Genomic DNA, 20,308 nt, shown 5'->3' with positions numbered 1-20,308 from the left:
AGGAAAGGGCTCCAGCACAGCGTCTGGGAGTCACACCTGGCTTCCCCCAGCACTGCCTCACTTCTATGGTCTATTGAAATAAGGGGTCCTGAAGGATGCCAGCTCAGGGTGATTATCTCCCCTGCCAGCCAGCCATCCCCTCGGTGGTGTTAGGGAAGGACTCCCATTTCAGACATCCCCAGGATACCAAGCTCTGTGTGTGCCACCAGCAAAGCCCAACGCTGGGAACAGCAGCTACAGTTACCTGGTGGTAACTTACAGGCAACACCTATAAAGCCCCCATTATACAGAATGTTCCTAGGCAGCCTTTTTCTAGAGCACATGAATTAGGACCCTCTGAGCCATTTTCAAAAATAACTGAAGAGCCCAAATGTCCCTTGGAAAATGCATTTCTGTTCCTCACAGTGCTTTCCCAGGGCCTGCTGTGTCCTGGTGCAATAGGGCAGAGAAGCTCTGCCTGGGTTTTTGGAGCACCCTGTAGGTTGTAGTTGGAGGGGCAGGTGGGGATGGCACTGGTGTCTGCTAGGAATAGACCACTCCAGAAGCTGCCTTCACTGCCTGCTCTGCTGCTGCGTGGGCCCCAGGGATGGAGAGGCCAATGTAAGTCTGCCCTCAAGCTAAAAGAGCCTACAGCTTCCTTCCCTCTGTCTCTCATCCCTCCCTGCCTTCCTTCTCCCAGGTGTTTTGACAAGCTCATTTCCAAGAACCGGTCTCATCCTGGCTCAACCGGGTGCAAACATCACCAGGCTTCTTGCCTTGGGGCACCACCTCGAAACAGAGAGCTGAGAACTGGGGAAACTGAGGCAAATGCAGCCTCCAAAAAGACCCTGCAGGCTATTTTCATATTCTTTGGGAAGGACAGAAGGGACAACTGCGCCCTGGACTTTTGGTTTGACCTGTTACGTTCCATGTGCAGCTCCTTGTCCTCATCAGTGCCCCATCCGTGATTTTCAGTGCCATCAGGTGACAAATCCCACAGCGCCAGTACACGCTCACCACAGGTACCAGTAGCTGTTTAAACGGTCACCAGCTAAAAAGAGAAAAAAAAATCAGCAACAAAAGACCCACAAATAGTTGACTCTGTTCCCAGGCAAATAAAAAGAACGGTTTTGGATCGTCACTGCTGTCCCTTTGTTTACCGAATGCAGTAACAAAAAAAGGCAAGGAAAGAAAAAAGTATTCCCTGATAGCGACAATTAATTGTGGGCAAAAGCAGGCTGGGACATGCCCGAGGGAAGGAGGGTCAGGCTCCGCTCGCATCTGCTGGTGACGGGAAATAAATGTGCCCAAAAACACTTAAAAAAAAAATAAATTGAAAAGACCAGCCCTGATTGCAGCAGTTAGAAGTGATATATTCTTGGCATGGAAACAAAAAGCAAATTCATAGCAGGTTTGGAGCTGATCTTACTGGCTTACATGGGATTTTATACTGAGGTAATTCTATTGTTGGCTGGAGCTACCTGATTTATGCCTGAATAAGGTCCTGATCCTGCAAACATTTACTTATGTACTTTAGTTTTACCTTTGCTCCAAGACACCCTATTAATTTCCCTGCAGTGAGGACAGTGCCTGTCTGCAGAGCTGGGGCCTTTGCAAGAGGAAAATCTGTGTCGTAATGCTTGAAATGAAGAGGAAATCTTGCAGCAAGACATGAACTCCCACAGACCCTGCCAGCCCCAGGCATGGACACTCAGGAGCTGAGCAATCGCCTCTGCAGCCCCCCTAACCCACAAGATTCGGGAGGCAGTGGGGGAACACCCTTAGTACAAACCTGCAACTTCATCCAGCTCTGAGTGAGTCTCTGCAACAAGTCGCACATAAGGCAGTGCTGAAACACTGAGTTTATTCTGATGACACCTTCTCCCTCGGGCAGGCCCTCCAAACGGGCTGTTAAACATAGCAGAAACCATTTGGACTGGTTGCTTCCATAAAAGAAAGTGGTATTTATTGTTTAAAACACCACCACCCTGTACCCTCCCTATCAGGCAAGGTAAAAGAGAGGGATTCATCCATCAAACACTGTCCTTTGACAATGAAAATGCCGGGTTTGCTTCAAAGCGAGTAGGAGAATAAAAATCTGTCTGGGGTGAGAGGAGGAGGACCAGCAGGGAGAAGCCGTGTGCTCATTCAGGAGTGGGGCAGACAGCAGCTTCAGCCCCCCAGCCAGCGAGATGTCCGGCAGAGCTGCTGCTCATGTGCCCATCGCATGCTGCTAAAACCAGGCAAATGAAATAAAAAGGGGCTGTGAGTCCTGGAGCAGCTGCTTTTCTCACTGCTGCTGCCAAGCCTCCCCGAGAGCACGGCTATTCCTCGGCGCGGCGGCGAATTAATTTGCTTTACAATGGAGCCGCGGGCTCGGCGGGCAGTTGGGTGTCTGCCGCAGCGGGCACAGAGCTGCACAGCCCGGGGGGAGCGTGGGGAGCCAGGAGAACCACCTGGAGCCAGCCCTGAGGATGCTCGAGGAGGCCGGAGGGGGTCCCAGAGCAAAGCCCCTTTGGCACGTCAGTCCCAGCCCTCAGCCCAGCGATCTCCACCCAGCAAAGCTCAGATGCTGCTTGTGGACCACAAACCGTGGGATCTCCCCCCTCCAAACACACCTGGCAAAGGGTGCCAGCAGCAGATACGAGCTGCCAAGCCTTTCATCTCAGTGTCTCTGCGAGTCAACAGTAGTGGAGAAGAGCTGTGATGAAGGGCACTGTCTGCACCTCAGGGCCAGACCCGTGCCAGCCTGGGTCAATTAGCGGTTCCTTTGGCTGCTCTAACCCGAGTCTGCTGGCTGTGGCCAAGGCTGGGAGCATGGGGCAGCAGTGGGTCCAGCCCCTGCCTTCAGTCCACATCTCCCAGTGCTGGCAGGCACCCCGGAGCACTGGGGCTTCTGTGGAGTGAGCTCCAGGACACTGCACAGGGGGAAGAACCTCTGGGCAGCCCCACTGTGTGGTCATGGCAGTGAGGCTGCAGGATGGGGCTGGAGAACACTCCCAGGGGTACCAGTGCACTTCCAGAGCAGCTCCTCTGAAATGGGCCTTGCTTATGCTGTAGCCTGGAGAACTGAATATTGCCTCCCTAGAAAGATTTAAATATACTTAAAATTAGAAGGAGGAAGTGTTAGCAAAAATTTCATACTTTTGGAAGGCAGCCGGTTCGTTAGCATTACTTTAATGAGGCTCTAACCTCACTGTAATGCTTTTATTAATGCTTGTTGCTTGCTGAGTGCCAACGGCTTGGCTCCTCTCCGACAGCCCGGCTGGTCCACAAAGAGAGTGGTTTAGGGGTCCTTTGAAGCAAAACGTGAGCGCATTTACACCACAGCCAGGACAAACGACAGTTGGTGAGATGAGACAGCCCAAAATTCACCAGATGGTGCCCAGAGCAGGCGATGCAGCGAGAGAGCGAGAGCAGGGTGGGCAGGAGGGGACACAGGAGGGAACAAGAGAAGGGAGAAGACAAAATGTTCGTTATGCCACCGGCCCCACTGACACCATTCCTGTCGGCTGCAGTTGGGTCAGGGTGAGGGCCAGGACAATGAGCAATGACAGGGCATCAAAGCCTCACGTGCTGGAGATTTGGTGACAAGGGAAGACAGGGGGAGCTGCAGGATCCAGGAGGCAGGTCCCAGTAGCTGAGCACTCAACCTGCTCCCCCCTCTCTACTACTGCAGATATCTTGTGTGCTTTAAGATCAAAGCCCAGATCTCACCAGAGACCCTCTTTGGCCAAATGTAAGTCCTTAATCCAATCAACTTTCAAACACTCATGGCACCCGTACCCTAAAAGCCTCAGTGTGACTGTGGAGGGATAACCTGCGCCTTTGAGGTGCCTCCAGCACCACTGTGGAGTTGCTCTGCCTCAGGGAAACTCAGGAGAGGATGGAGTCACTCCTCCAGTCCCTGTGTCCTGCACATGCCCTTGTCCATGCCCCTGTTGGCTGCAGAAGGGAGGAAGGGACTTTGCCCCCATCAGCCCTGCCCAGCCAGTGGAGCCCACCTGCTTGCGGGGTGATGCCCAGACATGCTGGGGACACCTTTCGGATGTGATTGGGGACAGAAGGACAAGGATTACCCCAGCAGCTGCTGGGACACACTCCCCCACACCTCCTGGGAGGCGAGGTGAGCATATGCCGTATGTTTCTCCTCCTGTTCCTCGAAACACTCTGAATAGAGGGATTAAAAATTACCCACTGCAGCCTGAAACAACAGAGCCAAGGCACCGGCTGATATTCCAGCACAGCGGAGAACAGGTGGGCTGCTGCTTCCACGGTGAGCAGGAATGGGAACGGCTTCTTGGAGAGCCTCGCTGTGACTGCCTGTGGGGCCACCCCTCCCAGAGCCACTGCTCAGCCAGAGCCGAGGCATCAAAGGCACTCCCTGCCACCTCCCTGCTCCGGGCTGGCCAAGAGCCAACGCTATTTCCCAGCAGCACATCCCAGCCTGCAGTGAGGCACGTCCCCATCCACGCGCTCACAGGTGGGTCTGGCCCAGGCTGAGCCAAGGTTTTTCCTGCACACACGAGGTGGGCAAAGCAGCAAAGAGCTGGACTGATGCTGCCTCAGCACGGGCTCACTGGAAAACACTCCTCACTGCTCAGAGGTGCCTCTGCACCCTGGAACATGCTGAGAGGGACCCCAAGCCAGTCCTGGAATCACAGCACAGAGCCAAGTCCAACCAGGAGATGGTCTGGTGTCTCACCGCTGTCCAAGGGTGATTTCAGAGACAAACAGTGAATCCTCAGCAAAGTTCAGTGCCACATCATAATCTTGGCTCTTCCTTCAGCTGAAATAGACTTGTCCTTTTAGTCAACAAAAAGAGGGAAGATAATCCAGAGAAAAGAGGAGGAAGCCAGTAAGTTGCCAAGGCACAGAGCGATGGGCTGGGATCAGCTGGGTAAAAATAGGGCAGAGCAGGACTGACCAGGGAGAAAAGCTCCTGTTCTCAATATATTCTGCCTAAACGGCAAGGCAAAACCACCAAACTACAAAGTGACAGAACAAGAAAATTTACAACATATTTTTTTCTCCATGTAACCTGACAGATTCGAAGCCAAACATGGAAATTTCTCAGGGTGCTGATGTGCATTTTTCATGTTAAAGTTTCTCTCAAAACTGGCCTGGTTCTTGTGAAGAAAAAAAAAAAGAGAGAGAGAGAAAAGGAAGAGGATATTTTCAAGTAAAACTAGGTTTGGGTGCAGATATTTTTAAAGTGACTGCTATAGGCAATTGGGAAATTAGTAAAATAAAAATGTTCAGCCAAATATTTTTGGCCAAAATGTGTGGAGTTTTTTGTTGTTTTTGTTTTTGGGTTTTTTTTGTTTGTTTTTGTTTGCTTTTTTATAATAAGACTTTAATCCAATGATCTAAATTCATTAGAATTCAGAATAAAGCAGAATCTAGGGATGAAAAGGAAACACAAAATAAAATAGGGCAAAACGGAATGGCAAATGCTGTGCAATTTTCATCTGGAATTTACAGCAGCGTCTAAAGCTCAGTCACACCAGACAGTAAATGCTTGTTCCAAGCACAATAAAATAATCCCAGAATAAATCTTTTTAGTTTCTACTGGCCCCATCCAAAGCTTTCCCACACTGACAGTGATACCTTGCAGGTCTGCTGGGGCCCAGGCGTCACTTTGCACACGTGAGCAGTGTCATCCTGGGGCACTGGGGCTGCCAGCCCAAACCACCACATTCTGGTTCCTGTGGTAAAATACGAGAAACTTGAGATTTTAAATGGATTTTGTCCAGGTCATAAAGCAGAATCGTGCTGTCCTAGTCCAAACCAGGAAAATATGTTAAAAACTGAGCACAGCTGTAAACAAGATGCACGTTGGCAGGGCTCATCACCCTGGCAAGGGATAATTGTTCTCAAGTTCAATCAAGGTAGAAGGTGGGGATTTGGAAGCATTGCATCCATGGCACACTTCCCTGCTTTGTCACATCACACTAAACACTCGATAAAAGCTCCCTTTGAAGAGGAGCCAAGTCTGTCCTTGCTTGGCTACAGAGATACTGCACTGGGCTTTGCTGAGCCACCTTCCAGTTGTGCAGAGCATTTGTAAGAGCTAGAAAAAGAGTAGGAGTGAACAAAAAGTGTTGCAGTTCAAAGAACAGTACTAAAGACAGAGTAGCAATTAATTATTGGGGTTTGCTTCTATTTTTTTGCCAGCGGTGGGATAAACAGACTGTTGGTAAAATGTATTATGAGGGAGCCTGCCTACTTTATAGATTTGAATATGTGTCTTTAAATATCCAAATATCACTTGCTATCTCCAAAATCACGAGATTGGTAAGAAAATCAAGAGATTAAAAAAAAATAGTAGTAACAAAGGGGTTTCTTTTGTGTCTTTGGTTCTGAGGTGTTGGTCTGCCAAGCTAATTTCAATAAAAACTCAGTTAAAAGAAAATAAAAAAGGGAAGGTGAGACTTTCCCATGATTAAACCAGAAGTTCAGTTTCCCAGGAAAGTGAATCTTTAATGTGATGAGATCACTTCCAGCTGATGAATCCGAAGTTTGTTTTTAGAAGGCTAAAAACAACAAAAAAAAAAGTTTAAGAAAAAAAGCAGCACCCAAAGGCAGATCACTTGCACATTGGGTATCTGGGCCCAGCCAGAGCATGTGAAGTACGTGCCATCTCCCCTGCTTTCCAGTTAGGGCAAAGGGATATTGGTCTTCCTTGGAGAATTCACACTTGGGCAGAGATGTGAGTGGTGACTGATCTGCTGCCTCCGCCAGAGAAGGAGCTGCCCAATTTTCTCCTTGTGACAACCCTTTGATTTGTCCTCTGATGTGACCCACACCCCAGCCAAGAGCAGGACTGGCTGGAGGGCAGTCCCACTCCAGGGCTTTCCTCCTGGCAGGCACGGAGTCGTCCCTGTCCATCACTCACCAGCCGGGGCACAGGGAAGTCAGGAGCTCGCCCATTTCTGCCTCTCACATTAGCACGGGCTGATGGAGATATCATCTTCCTCCTGCCTCTGCCAGCAGCCCCACCCCGGAGCCCAGTGCTGCACAAACAGCCTCTGCCCACCAGCTCCCTTTCAGCCCGTGCCCAGCTCCTCCGAGCAGGTGTTGTTTGCTCTCACATCACAGTCCTTGTTTGGAGAGGAGGTGACCACAAAAGCTCAGCATCGTTGCTGTTGATTCTCAGCCCCGGTTTTGTTGCAGTGACCAAGTGAGTGGCAGGAGGTTGGTCCTTCGACTTATTTTCTGCTGGATGGGGACATCAAATATTTGCTTTCCGAAATATTTGCAGCAGCTCCGCCACAATTAACAACATCAACTGAAATGTTCAAAAAGGGTGGGGGAGTGCTGCCCTGCCTTTGCTCTCCCCCGAGCTTTCCTAAGATGATCCAGAAACTCTTGGGCTTCGTTGCTTTGCCATGGAGTGCATCTCATGGGCAACACATATGATGGGTTTCCCTTCGGTTTCACTGGAAGATGCCTGCAGGACTGGATCAGAGACTCCTGGTTCCTATTCCATACCTTTGCAGCTCTTAGGGAACAGCTTTCACTGACATGATGCTGAGCAGTTAATGAACTCACTAAACCAACACTATTGCAGCAGAACAACTTAGGCCTTGCATTTCAGGAACAAAACTGCCTGAGGTTATGTGCTAATTACAGACTACTCCTATCATTCTAGTTTACATTGCAGGACACCATCCAAACCACCAACCAGAGGAAGAGTGTCTTATCTTTGATGTGAGGAAGCTCCAGCTGTGATTGAGCATGGATGTTGCATTCAAGGTGAATTTAGGGGAGGGCTCCACTTTAAAAGGGGAAGCCTGAGCCAAGACCTCCTCTGTATGAGCTACACAGTCTGTTCAGTAGCTGGTGTCAGTAGCAGAGTCACCGAGTGAGGTGTCTCCATCTGAGACCTCCAGAAGTGCACTGAATCCCAGGTAAGTTTTCCCTCTCTCAAAACACACTCACATAATGGCCATATTTCAAGAGCAGACTTGGAATTTTGGAGGTAAAATTCTCCATTGCTGAGATGTGTAAAGGCCTTTTTGCTCTGAGGGACTCACAATGTCTCCAGACGTGGCAGAGGCAGTGGGAGAGGGGTTTTCTTCCAGGCAGGAATCATTGCTCACTGCTGAAATAGATATTCAAAGCCACAACTTAGCATAAGCTTTGCAAAAGGGAGACACCCACACAAACCACGGGATTGCTTGGGACTGAGTCCTGCATCCAAAAACCTGCTAATGCAATGCCATTTACCCGCAGGGGAAACATGAGATGGTAGAGAATGGGTCCATCCAACCAGGCAAGTCTGAGACAGAGATTCTGGTGAGTGGGTGCAAGCCATGACAGTCTCCTCCCCAGCTCTCACTCTTCTTCATCCCCTCTTCTGGGTGACTGACAACAGGCAATCATTTAGGAGTGGATTTTAACTCAGTGCCATCGATCACTGAGAGGATCAGACCCACAGAGCTTGCAGGGTGTGACCCAGTGCTAAGTGCCTTTTATCCTGCAATCTTCGAGGCAGAGACTATGCTTTTGGCTTCATGTGCTCTGCAGTTTCTCTCTTTTCCTTCTTCTTTTTTTTTTGCCCCTTGTAAAGACTTTGCTATGTCAGAATCTGTCAAACAACTCCTTGTGCCATGTTTTCACAAGAATCCTACTTGCTGGCCACTGCCAAGCTCCCTTTTAAACAATACTCAGTGAAGCATTGCACTGCCTGTGCTCCGCTCTCGCATGCCATATTTAGACAAAAGCCAGGGAATTCCCTGCCCTCCATGAGGGCTTGAATGAGCACGTTCTTCTCCCACCTCAACTAAAAATGTATGTGCTCTCATCAGCCAGGCCTTCTACCCAGCTTTATTTTTAATTTATTTCACACTTTGATTATCTACCTAGAAATCAGAAGGGAGGGGGAAGGAAAACATAAAGAAAAAAATTAAACAAGTGAATGTGACCAAAGACACAAGCTTAGTCCCACTTGGTGCACTCCCAAAGAGGCCAAAACCCAGCAGCAGTGGAAACAAAACACCCAAGCCCCACACTGACACACGTGGCAACAAAACACCCAAGCCCCACACCACCCAACTGCACAGCTGACAACAGCTGGATCGTGGCCACAGGTGGCCTTTGGTGCCTTTGGCCCAGGGTGGGCAAACAGCAAAGCTACAGCTGATATTGATGCAGATTTGACAAGGGGGGGTTCTGGCAATGCACGAGGACCCAGAGCCACCTGAGTCACTGGGGCATCAGGTTCCCGTGGAGCAAAGGAAACCCCCCATCAGCAGGACACGGGGCAGGGTGTGCAGAACCAGAGCAGGGAGCTCTGTGATTGCTGCACACACAGCCCTGCACGTTCCCATTCACACTGGCAAAAAGCTGGAGTGTGAGGGCTCTTTCCTGACGCTGCAGAAGTCAATGGGGCTGCAGATCCTTCTGGAGCCGCTATTGAAACGCCGCATTCCAGAGCACTGTGCTAATCGCTTTCAGCCAGCCCTCCAGCATCACTCCACTCACTGATGTTTAAATTCTTTGCCATACTTTTGTCCACAGCGCATGGGCCCCCCAGATTTTTTGACATGTGGTTCTTCTGCTCCCTGCCAAGTCTGCTGGGAGAGGATGTCAGCCTCACAGGACCAAAACAGATGCTGTCCATGCACTAATTCTGTTGGAAAAGCTTCAGATAAAGGCTCGTCTGCCCTCCTACTCTGCTTCTCAAACACTAAAAAATATTCATTATATCTGCCCCAAGAACCTACTTAGGAGAAAATTTGAATCCTGAAATTGAGAGTCAGAGCATTGTCGAGTAGAGTGCACATGGCCTGAAACATGGGATGAAATACTCTGAAATACAAGGCAGAATTTGCACTAGATTTTTGTTTTCATATACATCCATAAAAAATCTACCACAGCTATCTCAAACATACCCATAATGCTGGTAGTGATGATGGTGACCTTACTGCAGACTGGATGCAGACAGGCACCTTTTAACTGCTGTCATTTAATTCTGTTCAGTGTGGCTTGAGCTGACATCATGACTGAGGCATCACTCAAGCCTTGACTAGCCCAGTGCTCCTGGTGTTATTGCTGCTGCTGGGAGCATTCTGGGGACAGTGAGAGAGGAAAGAAATGATATGGACAGAGCTATAGTGTTATGAAATGCACCCTTAGGATCATATGTTCAAAAGCACTCAGTTCCCATTTAGGAACCTAAATGAAGTTGGCAGGATTTCAGAAGTGCTCAGCATCCATCAGCTCCTACTGAGAACATGCTGAGCTCTTCTTAAAATTGTCAGAGAAAAACAATTCAAAGATAAGAGCCAGCTTGTGGCTTACAATTAACATCATTTTATGGGTCTTCTGAGGAGTTTGGCAAGAGCAAGAATAGCTGCTTTCACAGATATTGTATATGAAGCCACATCTTGAAGCATGGGGTCAGCTCTACAAGCAGCCACCTCACTGGCTGCCTCTTGCAAGAGCTCTGAACCCCAAGGAGAATTTTCCACTTTGTGTCAGAATGATTCCTTCATAGCACTTAATAAGTGGGAGTTTGCACCTGATCATGCCAGGAGCAACCACATCAGTGGAGATGAGAAGGACCAGTTTGAGTACCTAACAACTCAGAACATAACCCCCTGCTGCAGGCAGGGCAACTGTGAAAACATCTGGAGAAGTGCACTAATTTAGTCTTAACTTGTATCAGTTTTTGACATATAATTAGTAGCAGAACTAAATGTCAGTTGGTACCTTTTGTCTTTGAATGCCCAAGAGCTCTTTGTTCTGTGAATGAGAAAGATGCCTTCTCCCAGGGGTGACACAAACAGTTTGCCTCACACAGTCATGGCTGGGCCAACACCATGGGAACCTTCAACAGACTGAAAGATCTGTCAAATCTCTCCAAACACTTCCAGAGGCATCAACCCAGCAAAGAATTTAATCACTGCAGCAGTATCACTTGCTCTCCTGGAACCACCAATCTATTTAAAAGAGAGGCTGTGAATTCAAATCCTCCCCCTGCTCACAGCTCCTCCAGCCTTGAACCAGCTGAAACTTGGGACCACACCAAAAAAAAACCCCAAAGCACAGCAGCTTGTGTCAGGCTTCAGCTCACCTAGGGATATGTTATGATTCTTGAAAGGGGCTAAGAACAAATTCCTCTTATCAAGACCCTCTTTTTCACAATGTCCTTCATCTTACATTGAGATTCCAGAAGTTATCTTCCAGGTAGGAGTAGCTTGCTTATCCTTACTTTCCAGGTATTTCAAGGGTTACAATGTCTGTCTGCCCCTTAGCTTGTTATGTTGCTGGATCTAATTCCATAGAAAAACTCCAGAGATTCTTCTGGGAACAGCAGGAGCTGAAGGATCTGATGAATCTTGCCACAAATAGGTCCCTTGACTCACCTTGGTATGGGAGGTGGAGCTATAATTCAATCTGCTTTCCTAGATGAGGGTGCTACGCCTCAATCAGAGCTGCCACAGGACACTACCACTCACAGGATTAGGACAACACAACTTTTTTTTTTTTCTCTTTTAGCTTAGGAGAAGTTTTGTGTTTTTTCAGGTCAAAATCCCATCTACTGAAGGTGGAGGCAAATGTATTGATTCCAGAGGAGCTCCTGCTCCTAGCCCAGCTCAAAGACTCAGGAGAGAGATTAAATATTGTGCAATCAAGCATTGCCAGACTTTACAAACTCTGGCCATGTTGATTTGCTTCCTGACATCTCAGCATGAAGGCAGAACAACAGAAAAAAGCATTGCACTATTTTCCATTCTGACTAAAACAAGTAGTCCAAAATATGCATGAATTTGTCACTCCTCAAACATAACGATTCATTATGATTCATTACTCCTAAGTATTCGAGCTCATTTTCTACAGCTAATTAACCTTGTAGGCAACACTTCACTCAACAGAGGATCACTTTATTCCCACAGGGAAGGCTGCACTCTCTGCTACCTTCTACAGAACATGGTTTGGTCAAGGGGCCCTGCTGCCCTTTCTCTCCTGAATTTGCTGAACAGGGACAGCCTGAGAAGACTCATTTAGAAAGAAATGGAGAATTCTCCATGTCAGTGAGCAGCATATGCCCAACCCAAACACAGTCTCTTTGGGAGCACGGAAGGGCCAGTTGACCATTACTGCAGCCACTGGAGGTTAACAAATACTCATCCTCTGCACAGCTGAGCTGTGCTCAACTACGCAAAAGAGAGGAGGGTGAGAAGGAAGATAAAGACAGGAACACTCCTGGAGCAGTGAGAGGAATGGTGAATAGTGCAGCTCCCTGGGATGATGCCCTGTCCTAGGGAAGCCAGTGGCTCACACAACTGTGTGGAGTTTGGACAAGACTTTTGAGTCTTTCTCTTGGTCCCTTTTATCCCCTGCTCGGATTTAAACATCCTCTCAACTTCTCGTGTATATTTAGATCAAAGAAAAACACCATTAAAATGCCAAGGAGGCTTTCATGACAATAGTTTTGTTATATTAAACCTGCTCCAGTTCTAAACTCTGCTTCTGTGAAATTACTCATTGGACAGAACACTTTAATCCTGAATTACTAATTAAGTGCTGCTGTCACTGTCAGATGATTGCTGTTTTCACAGGTCAACCACAGCAGGAAGGGGAATTTTAACAAAACATTGCCTGACCCCAGGGATTTACAGGCAGCTGCTTCTGCATTAGGCACCATGGTATAAAGTCACACATTCCTCATTATAGAAGTCTTCATAAAGTACCAGTGACGAGACCTGAGCACTGCTGCTACTTTTGAAACACTAAATGCCATTTCACTGCTCCCACGGACGCTTCACCGCAGACTGCAGGACAGCGCAGCCTGAGCGTCACCCAGTGAAACCCAAGAGCTGTGTCCATTTTTAGAACCAGCCTGCCTCAAGATATGTTGCATTATCTGGGCAACACGTAAGGGAACAAGATGAACTGCAGCTCCCCCAGCCACTTATTTACCTCCTGTTTAAACAGAGCCTCTGCAGCCACTCCGCTCCCCTCCCGTGCACCCACTTACTCGGCACCTCGTGCAGGGCTGCCACTCTATTTTTAAAGGCCTGCTGCTGGCTTTCATCTGAAGCTGCCTGATTTTTTTTTTTTTAGCTCCTGTACTCTTTAAACCTATTTAAAACATGTTGGTAGATAAAAGTAGTGAGGGGACATATAGCAAATGCATCATGGTTAGCATTGCAAGTGGAGATTAAGGCAAGAGATACAACCCAAACAGAATAAAAATAAACATCTAAACTCAATGATTAGGGCCAAACAGCAGCTGTCCTTGCTAAGGGAAGCATCTCCCATGTACTCAAAGGGGGGTTATTTGAAGACTTTAGGGTTTGTTCTGGTAGCAAACACATTGGGGTGCTCACAGCGAGAAGGAACAGCGACTGCCAGCTGTGAGGAGTCCTGGCAGTGCATGTGGTCCCTGCAAGGGATTTTGAAATTGTCCAGGGTTTGCCAGGGGGTTAAAGGCTCTGCTGGTTCCGGTTCTGAGCCAACACGAGCAGCAGTGCAGTCAGTGGACTTGCACAGTCACACAGGAGGAGGAAATACTGGTAGGGGAGTCTCCAGCACTGTTCTCTGTGCAGGAAGGTGGAAGGGTGCCAGAAACACACAGCATGAAAATCCACTGTCCCCCCCTATAGCTGCAGTTGTGCCCCAAACCAGGATGCACTTAACACCCTTGAACAGGGAGACTGGCTTCAACCTTGAGCCTAAAACCCCCAGCAACTCTCAGCAGTAACTAGAATGACACTGCTGGGGCCATGAACACTGACAAGCCACTAGATTTAAATAGGGATGATGGTTAACTACACTGATACATCACCAGCAATACGGAAAACCACTTCCAAAACTTCACATTTTGGTTGCTTGGAGATTTTTCACCCCATGCCTTTGATCTCGGGTTTTCTTGGCTAATATTCAGATGCCAGGTTCTGTCACCACTCTAGAGCTGCCCTGAGCACCCTGTGGATGCTCCTGGAGTTCCTGACACACACACCTGCCTCTGCTGCACTGTGCAGGCTGGGCTCAGCTCCATTTCACATTCAGGACATCTCTGAGAACTGGTTGAAACGAGGACTCGGTAACGCTTCCATCAGATGCTGATTGGCCTTTTTGTGCCAGGAAAATGGATGTGTGCAACAACAGCAAAAGTGCCTGGAAGTATCCCAAAGCCTGAGTGAAATAGGGGAATGTTGAGCGGCATCAAACAAAAGGAAAAGTGATTTAATCTCCACAGATGGGGAGAGGGGAGCAGTGTCAGGAAAAGCAGGAGAATGAGATTAGCTGGGCAATAAAACAAAAATGAGCAAGAGGTGGAGCGAACTGTGCTGAGATAAGAGGAGGTGGATTACAGGGCTGGCAGATGGAAGGGGAGCAGGCAGCCAAACAGGGAACAAAAAACAGGTAATAAATCTGGAAAAATTGTCATCAACAATGTTAAATACCATTTCCAACCCATTTTTTCCAAGGAGGTAAGTGGTTATGGCGGTAGGATGTACAGTGAAACCCAGTGCTATCCCCTCAGGGTGCAGTGACCCTGCCCTGTGACCTTCAACCCTGGCCACTGCAAATGGCCACCAAGGTGTGTTTGGTTGGACTCTAAACTCTTGCAAGACAGCCAGAATGCTTTCTGACACATGGATAAAGCACTCCTTTAACACAAGCAGTGAAAGAAATTGCTCCTTTCTGGAGGGTCTGACCATCCATTTGACTCAGGCTAATTCAGGAAAGCGACAAATCGTCTCCTTTGCTGCTAAGAGGAGCATTTCCTCAAGCCTTGCTGGAGCACATTAGGCTGGGTATCTCAGTTCCGGATGATAAGGCAGCTTTTATCAAGAAACCCTCATTAATGCAGTTCAACTGGCAATAGGTGATTGATAACAAGCAGACATTTGACCGCTATTTAAGTAATTAAGCCCTTGACCACCGAGTTTTTGGAGGATAATCTCTAGAATATCTTTGGCTGTGTCATTTTAGAAAAGCCACGCTGTAACTTTCCAGATCTGTCATTCCCCCATGAATCCCCCAACCTTCCACCACCACAGGTGGATCAGTGCCTGCTGGCAACATCTATCTCAGTTCTCCCTATCTCAGGAGGATACTTGAAATCGTTTATTTGTCACTGTACTTTGAGTCTGGGAGAGAAAGAATATTATCTGGGTACTTAAAAAAAAAAAAAGAAAAAGGGAAATTAATGGACAAAGATAAGTAATTACCTTGTGAGTCTGAGACCTCTTTGGGGTAGGGACAGCTTTTTGCTCTGCACTGGTGCAGTGCCTGGTCCAGCAGGGTTTGTGTCATGGTGCCATTGCAAGGAAAAGGAACAGCAGTGATGGCTCATATGTCATTGCAAACATCTGTGTGGAATAATAAATACTTGGTTTAAGTTCACAAATCCCCACCCAAATGTGGGGCACAGTCAGATTAACCCCATTGCTGCTGAGCTGGGTTACATGTCTGCCCCTTCCTAATTCCCAAAATGGACACCTCTTCTTCCTCTGCCCCTCAAGCTTATTTAATGTCTCTATAACCTTCAGCATAACCAGGACAGGAGACAAGCAGCATGGGGGGTGCAGTTTGGGGAGAGGGATGGGATCAAGGGGAAGGCAGGGAAAGCCTTGGTCAGGAGATCATCCAAGAGCCTTCTTGAAAATCCCCATTCCTTCTAACTATCAGGAATAACAAGCATGTCTACCATGCTGAAATAAGTGCATTTAAGAGTGTTTGCTTTCCTAGGAAAGCACTGTGATTAGGCAGTTCTTGGATGGACTGTGGGAGTTAAGTGCAGGAAATTCAATACTCTGTTATATACCAGAGGTCAGGCTAAGGGTCCCTTCAGATCTAAACCATAAATTTAGCAAACTATTACCAAAAAAGCCCCTCCAAAACCCCCTCCAGTCTTCCATTCAGCTTCTAGAAAACTCTTAAATAACAAGATCTGATTGCTGAAAATTAGCAAAGAGGCCAAAACCCTCCGGACTCTACATCTGGCTCCAGTTTTTATGGCACTTGTGCTCCCTGCCCAGCCCCAGGCAGCAGGGGAGGCTCTGGAAACAGCATTCCCTGAAGACGCCCAGAGCTGTAGCCAAAGGGCCCAGGGCTCCCTACTCCACAGGCACTTGACCTCAGAAGCTGCTGTATTTCACACACTGTTCCTCCCTCACCCAAGCTGGGAGGTGGGACAGCTCATCCTGCTGGAAACCACAACTAAAAACATTGTCTAAACACAAACCCTTTTGCTGGGAGGGGAGGAGCAGTCCCCATCCAGCACAGAGAAAAGGGGCTTGAGTGAATGTTTGGGCTGAAAGTGGCCCAGGAGGGCAGCCTGGGACAGCAGCTGCAGAGGGGAGGTTTTATGGGAGGACATCAGCACACAGCACCAGGCAGAGAGTGCCCAGTGCTTTCTGAGCTGCCCAAATCCAGCCCATGAGGCTGCATAAGCTGTAGCTGAAATCAGTTGTGTCAGGTCCCAGCACCAGGTGTTAGGAGGAGGTGATTTCCACCACAGGATTAGCAGCACGATACACAGCACATACTCACTGCAAATCTGTGATCATATCAAAGTTCCATCTGTACTCAGGCTGGAGCTCGGAGCTATTAATGACTACTGGGGGAGAGCTAACAATTTTTTCTTACTACCACTTAAAAAAGCTTCCTATACCTTGAAAACTAATCATTCTTTTTTCTTTAATGATGTGTATATACATACCATTTTTTTAATATAGATAACATATACACAAGTAGGGAGAGGAACAGTTGCACAGATTTTAACAAACAGAATATTTAAAGTTCTGTGTTTATGCTTTTCTTTAGAGGAGCTCAACTGTTCTCTGCTTGGATGCAAAGACACATACTTCCACTCTAGGTATTTTTGGTCAGAAGGAAAAGATAAATAGATAGTGTATTTCAAACGTCACACTTTCAGCTGGCTTTATCTAACTTTGGTCAAGAATTTAAAGCTTTGCACTGGACGCTAGCACATTTTAAGCTGGAGCTGTAACTCTCTTCTCCTGACAAGAATTTGCTGCTAACTGAGCCTATCTGTGACATGGGAACCAACAGGCTGAAGTTGAAACCAAGGCTGTCAAACTCACTTCACTTATTAGTTATGAAATGGGAAAAAACAGTAATCTGTGGTGTCACATGGAAACATGAGCGCAGCGGTGACACAGCCCTTCATACAGTGTCAGCACTAAAACCAGAGTATAGATTATTTGGAAAGTAATAAACACCAATCTCGTGATTCTATTCTGGGCTGGTTCTATGATAAAAAAGGCAAAAAAACCCCAACCTAAATCATCAAAACAAAAGCAGAAGCTGACAGCCCAAGGCAGTTTGCAGCCCTGTCCCACCAGCCACCCCAGAAGGGCATCCATGCCCAGGACACACATGACTCCCCTGAGCCTCCCACCCCCGAGGTCAGCACAGATGCTCGGAATGGCTCTTTCTAATCTTCAGCACGTCAAACCTTATTAGTTGATTTTATTAAATCTCTCTCCAAACATCTCTGAAGTAACACTTGGTGTTGCTGTATCCCAAAATAGCCGCTCAGTATGAGCTTTTGGCAGCCAGCACAGAGGCTGGATGAGACCCTGGAGAGTCGGATTAAGAAGGAAACTCACAGCCTAACCTGTTTGTCCTTGTGACTTGCACAGCCTCTTTCCAGCCCCAAACTGCCCCCAGACCTCTTTTACCTTAGGAACTCTTCAAGCCTCCCTGCTCCTCTGGCTGCCTTGAGCTCCAAACTTGGCACAGGACAAAATCCTGCTCACAAATAACTCCAGTCGTAGAAGATCTGCACCGGGACCCAAACTGTACAGCTGCAGGAACCCTCCACCACTGTGCAGCCCCCATGACTCTTCCTGTTCAACAGGCCTTATTTCTGCTGTCTGAGAGGTGAGAGATCCATGAGACAGAGGCCCCCTGCCACTGTTAATTATTAAAAGCATTTATCACTGAATCTATAGCGATGGGCGGGTGGCAAATCTTTCGTGAGCCATAAAATTTCCATCCAAGAACTTCTCAGGGGAAAGAGCTGGAGGAAATCATAGTACATTTTAAATGTAATATGAATTCTTATCAGTGCCTGTTTTGACACAGTTTTAACCTCTGACTACAGAGGTTTACAATTTAAAAGACATCTGGTAACTGACGATTTTGCAAGGTAGACAATTTAAAAGACATCTGGCAACTGATGATTTTTCAAAGCTAGATGTCCATTGCATACATTCAAATGAGCTTGAAAAAAAGCACAGGCACATCTGGTGTCATGAATCAGAGCTCAGAAAAATCCACATTCTCTGTTGCAGTGTTGCTGGTTCTGCCAATGGTGAAGTTGCAGGTGAGTGAAAGCAGCACAGACCTGACCTGGTGGCTGGAGGGACCAGATAGGCAGGTGCCCTCGTGGGCTGAGTGGTCTGGAGCTGGACTGAGGGAACTTTTGCCAGTTCTTCAGCTGCATCCCAGGCTTATGATGCCTCCTGCCTTCCCAAGGGACACGCTCTATTTCTTAATTCCATGCCAATTCTTTTGGGGTGTGCAGTGGCCACTGGATTGGAAACCTGTAGCCACTGTATTGCTCACTGCTGAGAAGACCAACACCAACAGCAACAGGCCCAGGATATCCAAAACACCCTCTCTGCCTGCACTGTGTTAGTGCTCCTGCAGAACAGAGCACAGAGGGAACCATGGTGCTTTCAGTCACCATTTACTTTCAGCTGGATATGAGCAATGTGGTAACACAAATGAGGGGCTGTTCATCCACCAGCACAGCCCCCAAGCTGCTGTGTAGCCTCCCTCCAGGTCTGGGGGTCTTTCTGCTGCTTCCCATCAGATCTCTAAGCAATGGTGGTCCTGTGATACAGGTCTATGGCTTGGTCCTCAACCCATCCTTCCTCTTAGGGCCAGGCCAGCAGCCTGGGCCACCTTTCCTTATCCCAAATATCACCTTTCTTCACCCGTCCCTAGAATTATTTACATCTTTTCCATAGAAGAAAAACGGTCAGATTCAGCCCTGAGTCAAAAGATCCTCATTTGGTCCTGGATGTGTTGAGAGCATGGGTCACACACCAGAGCTGGAGCACAGAAAATCCTGGCTGTATAAGTACCAGGGAATTCTGCCAAAAAGACCAGGGATTTTTTTCTGTAGTTGGCCCTTGCAGAATGCTTTCTTTGACACGCACACACAAAAAAGTATATAAAAAATCCTGTCTTGCAAGCTTATGAAAGCATGGCCATGTGCCACAGGGGCTAATGAGCTCCCCACTAATGCCCCCCATCATACAACTCAAATGGCAGGAACATACTCTAAGAAGTCCTCAGCCCCTCTTGTCTTTTTTTAAATTTATTTTGGTTTGTTTTAAATAAAGCCACTAGACCCTTGAAAAAGCAGCCATTACAAACTATGGAAGGAGTTTTCCAAAATGTTGAGCAGCCCCTCACAGAACCAGAAGGAGAGTTTTCCACAGAAAGTTTTCCATGTTATCCTTGCACAGAAGAAAACACTGAGAGGGCAAAACTCTGCCTTTGATGGTGTGGGAAAAAAGTCCAGTCTCAACTGAGCAAGGTGTGAGTTCCCTCTTCCCTCCCATCCCTCCCTATTCACCAGGGTCTATTCTTCTTCTGTTGCATTTGATGGGAATTCTCTGGCTCCAGCAAGGGGAGGTTCAGCCCACAGTTTCCCAGCTGTCACTGTTCTCCAGGGTTCTTGCTATTTGGAGATTTTCCTGCAGCCAGGCTGGCTTAAATCCAACAACTAGGAATGAGCTTCCCGAGACATCCCCCCCCCCTTATCACTCACTGCCTTAAACAAGCTTGACCTTTTGATTGATTTGAACTTTGGACAGCATTAAAACACTTGTCCTAGCAGATGAGGTCGGTCCCTCAGCTTTCTGCTGTGTGTAACGGGGCAGTTAATGCTACAGCAGTTTTAAATCATGTCATATTCCCAACTGTGAGGACAGAGAAAGAAACAAAGCTCACCAAAGGTTGTCCCCTGACATCAGACTGGGCCAGGCTTGTGTTGCACAGCTTCAGCTTTCAACTCCTGCCTCGTGGTTACTTCTTCTACTACATGTTGCAAAGAAAAAGAAAGCTTTCAAATACTCTAGAAAAAGTTCTTAACCCTCCATCTTCCTCTCCTCCCTATCATCCCCTCATGATTTCCTGAAGCCATCCACACAAAACCCCTGGAAATGCCTCCTGCAAAGGATGGTTGTGTCACTGGTGACCTTGAGCAGAGGTTTCTAATAACCAAACACGACAAACAAAAGGAGTAAGAAAACATTTCTATGGCATTTAAAATAGACTTGGAAGGAAAGATATTTTGCCTAAACAAATAAATATTCCTCAA

General features: G+C 47.6%; 1 protein-coding gene across 20 annotated transcripts in view; it reads right to left on the bottom strand.

Moving 5' to 3' along the window:
* Positions 1 to 8,531: 8,531 nt before the first annotated feature.
* CTCFL (CCCTC-binding factor like) overlaps positions 8,532 to 20,308 on the bottom strand; it is a 51,739-nt gene continuing 39,962 nt past the window's right edge. For 17 of the 20 annotated variants that reach the window (XR_003536500.1, XR_003536508.1, XR_003536489.1 and 14 more), the window contains 2 exons: positions 19,939 to 20,025; positions 8,532 to 15,314 (listed from right to left, as the gene is read on the bottom strand). The gene's annotated coding sequence lies outside the window, so the exon portion shown is untranslated. The remainder of the gene's footprint in view (positions 15,315 to 19,938; positions 20,026 to 20,308) is intronic. The other 3 variants (XR_003536503.1, XR_003536504.1, XR_003536505.1) reach the window with 1 other exon arrangement.

The sequence above is a fragment of the Neopelma chrysocephalum genome, unplaced genomic scaffold (assembly GCF_003984885.1).
Source record: "Neopelma chrysocephalum unplaced genomic scaffold, ASM398488v2 Primary Assembly neopelma1_119, whole genome shotgun sequence".
In the NCBI taxonomy this organism is placed as follows: Eukaryota; Metazoa; Chordata; class Aves; order Passeriformes; family Pipridae; genus Neopelma; species Neopelma chrysocephalum.
Note: the sequence above shows the minus strand (reverse complement) of the source record. Positions and strands in the feature narration are given on the sequence as shown.